A 3,811-nucleotide genomic window follows, 5' to 3' on the forward strand; every position below is an offset into this window, starting at 1 on the left:
CTGAAGACATGTATCTAGGTTTCTGCCCAAAGAAATTAAAGAAAAAAAGGATAAATACAACATTGACAGAAATACAAGCCAAGAAAATAGAAAACAAAAACACAAAGAGACAAAGAGAAAAATCAACGTAATCAAAGTTGGTTTTTTGAAAGAGTGAATAGGTGGTGTTTCTTCAACACTGATCAAGACCAAAGGGGTTAATGAAAGAGGAAGCTGGATATGCCAAACCAATGCTTAGACAGATACCGCATTATGTAATGCACACGTGGTGCTATGCCCTCAGCCCCAGGCAAAAGGCAAATCCTCTCTTTTGTGACAACGTGGAAGAAAGTGAAGACTTTAGGAGGCAGAAAGTATGAACGTGCGGTTTACTGAAGTCAATACTATTGGTCTTAATAAGGATGACTCCCTGATGCTTGGCTCACAGTCACGCTCCGGGGAGACTATGCTGACAGCCACCAGGCAAGCGCTGGGACTAGTTCTCCAGACCGGCTCGTACTGTGTGCTGGAAGCACATGACCCACAACGTCAGAGCTGCTTCTAAGCTCTGGGAAAACCACATTCCGGAAGAGATGAAACGTTCTGTTTAATTGGCCTATGAACTCTCACAACCTGTTTCTCAGCTCTTTTCTGTTTTATAAGTGGCTGGGAAAGCCATCTCCTGCTGTCACCGTCAGGCCAGGGCATGCCCTATTGGGCTGTCATTTGTAAAGGGCCCATTGCAAAAGGGTTGTTGTTTTTTAGCAGCCAAGAGGTTTAAGCACTTGATTGGTATCAAGAAAGATAAGGCTGTTAGCCGCCAAGTGAATCCTAGTATAGGAGACCTAGGGCTTACTGTTCCCAGTGAGTTTACCCTTCAAGTGACACTCGGTGACAGAAGTAAAAGGATGTTTAGACACAGAGAGAATGACAGGAGACAACTTGAAAGAGAAGTGAGGTTCTTGAGCAGAGAGGTGGCTTTGATGTAGGCTCAGGAGCAGACTTGGGTTCTCTTTCCCAAACATACTTTACTGGATATGAAAACTGTTGTTGATGGCATCAAGCTTGAGACCAAGGCATAGAAATCCTGGAAGGGAGGGTGGGCGCCATGTTCAATTGTCATGGGATGACTTAAAGCTGACAGTACCAGTGACAGTGTCAGCTGATCTCACGGTAAATAAACTTAAAACACAAAAGGGAGTGGTGACTCAGAGTGGTGGGTTTTTCATAAAAAAAAAAAAAAATGGGGAGAGGCTTGAGAGATGCCTCAGCTGTTGGGGGCACTAAATGCTCTTCCAGAGGACCCGGGTTCAAATCTCAGCATCTGCATGGCAGCTCACAACTATCTATAACTCCAAGATCTGACACTCTCACATAGACATACATGTAAGCAAAACACCAATACACATAAAATAAAGATTGTTCTCATGCTAAGTATGTTACCCAAAAACCCATTTGCAGTGTCCCCCACATATGACTACAGGAAGCCTGTCTCCAGTTGGTTTTGACTGGTCAGTAAAGTTACCAGCAGCCAATGGCTGGGCAGAGAGACAGAGGAGGCGGGACTTTTAGGATTCCAGGAAGGGACAGAGGAAGGAGGAAGAGGGGATTCCGCAGTGATGAGGGCATAGGAGAAAGACCATGCTGGAAAGGTGCAGGAGGGAGAGACAGCCGACATGTAGGGGAAAAGCCGCACCAGGAGGGCTGCCCAGCAGGGTCCAGGGCAACAAACATGGAATATAGATTTAGTATATATTAACGCAGGAACATCAGAGGGGAATGTGTGTTAGCCACACCACGAGAAGGTAGGGAGTGGCCCAGCCATTGAGCTGTTTAGGGCATATTAAAAATAAGGCTGTGTGTATGTGTCTTTCATTCTTGAATCCAAAACATTTGGATGAGTAGCAAGGAGCATGTGAGTACTCATTGGAGAGTTTAGAGCGGATTAAAATCCTGCCGTTTCAAACGACTGAAAAAAAAAAAGCCAACCCCGTTGTTGGAACAGGGTCCAGAGAATGGAGCAGAGTGAGGATTCTGAGTGCTTGTGAGAACACCTTCCCCCCTACCCCCCCAAAAAAAGCCCAAGTCTTGTGACCTCAGTTTCTTCAAAGCATGGAATTGCTCTAGGAATATGTCTTTGTGCTCCTCCCAGGTGTAGTGAATAGGAGTGGGTTTACTTAAGATTACTCGTTACTGCTTGCTGTTGTTATTCTATGAAATGTTAAAACTGTCCTTTATATGCCCCTGTGGAAAACCATGGTTTGCCACGTGTGTCTTGTCCTTGTGATGTATACGGCTTAAACCCATGAGAACTTTACTCATGTAATTTTTTTTCCTAACTCTCAGAGTATAAATTGTCTGAGCCTCTGACTAAAGCTGTCTGTTGCATGAGTTTAGTCTGCTCACGTAGCAGCTGCATTCTCCCAGATCTCACCACCTCTACATGGAAGACAGCCTGGTGTCTCAGACCTGTCATCTCAAGACTCAAGAGGCTGAGGTAGGAGGATCATGAAGTTCAAGGCCAGTATGGGCAAAACAACTAGACCCCATCTCAAAACTGGGGTCTAGTTAAATGGGGTACCCCCTCCTTGTAAGTCGTCAGTGAAGTCTCTGAAGTCTCTAAAATAATACAGGTCCTGCCTTAGTTTGTGCTCTGGAACTAGGCAGTGAGACCCCGTTGCTAAAGAACTCCTATGCTTTGGTTGTAGAATGTTGAGAAATCAGGAGGAAATCTGGAAGTTTCCTTCCTGTTGGAGAGTGCTTTAGTCAGTGTTCTATGGGCTGTGAAAAGACGCCATGACAAAACACCCCTTATAAGAGAAAGCATTTAACAGTGGCTCGATTAGTTTCAGACAGTCTATCATCATGATGGGGAACAGGTGCTAAGCATGGTGATGGAGACAAGCCCGAACGCTTCACATCCTGATCCACAGGAAGGGAGGCAGAGAAAGAGACAGGGACTAGCATGGGGCTTTGAAACCTAACAGTCCATCCCTGGGGACACACTTCCTGCAAGGCCACAGCAAATGGAAGGAAGCCTATGGGGTCCATTCTTATTCAAACCACAGACAGATTTCATAGTGTCAAAAAGTGCTGGGTGTTAGTCAGACATCTGGGAGAGAAAAATCAGCCCTAGCGGGGGAAGCTACCACTGTTACACTAAATGTGCCTTCTGTGTCCATCAAACTGTCCTGGAAATGTTTATGTTCATGCCTATAGATTAGTGTTGCTCTCAGCATTGGTCAGAGAAGTCTTCTCACTCCGCTGTGGATCCTGCACACTACACCACAACCTGCTAGGCGAGGGATGCTTATTGGTGCTGTATAGTAAGCATGGCTGTCCCAGGGGTAACTCACTATTCCCTGATTGGAGCCGAGGCTCACACCAAAGGAGGGGATTCATGCCTGTAGCTCTAAGCCCACTCAGAAGTCCATGATAAGATCTTAGTAGCTTAATGACAAGTTGGGATTCAGGACCCAATCAGCAGAGGAACACTACCCCATTCGGCTCTGGGCCAAAGGATCAGCTCTTAGACATTACACCAGTGCAGGAGCTTCCAAGGTTGCATGTGGAATCACCTGATGGCCTCTGTGTTATACTTCAGCACAGAATGAGAAGGCAAACCTCTTTGTTCCCACTTCTCATCTGGTACTAGTGATATCAACCAGTCCTTATTCAACATGTACTACTACATTCTTGTACCATGTGCTTATAGTTAGCCTTACAAGAATCTATTACTTTTGTCAACTTTGCTGATGGGGAAACTGAGAGATGATGAAACAGAAATTAAATGGAGTTTTAAAACATTACACACACACACACACATACACAC

This window comes from Mastomys coucha, unplaced genomic scaffold, assembly GCF_008632895.1.
Source record: "Mastomys coucha isolate ucsf_1 unplaced genomic scaffold, UCSF_Mcou_1 pScaffold22, whole genome shotgun sequence".
NCBI classification, from domain to species: domain Eukaryota; kingdom Metazoa; phylum Chordata; class Mammalia; order Rodentia; family Muridae; genus Mastomys; species Mastomys coucha.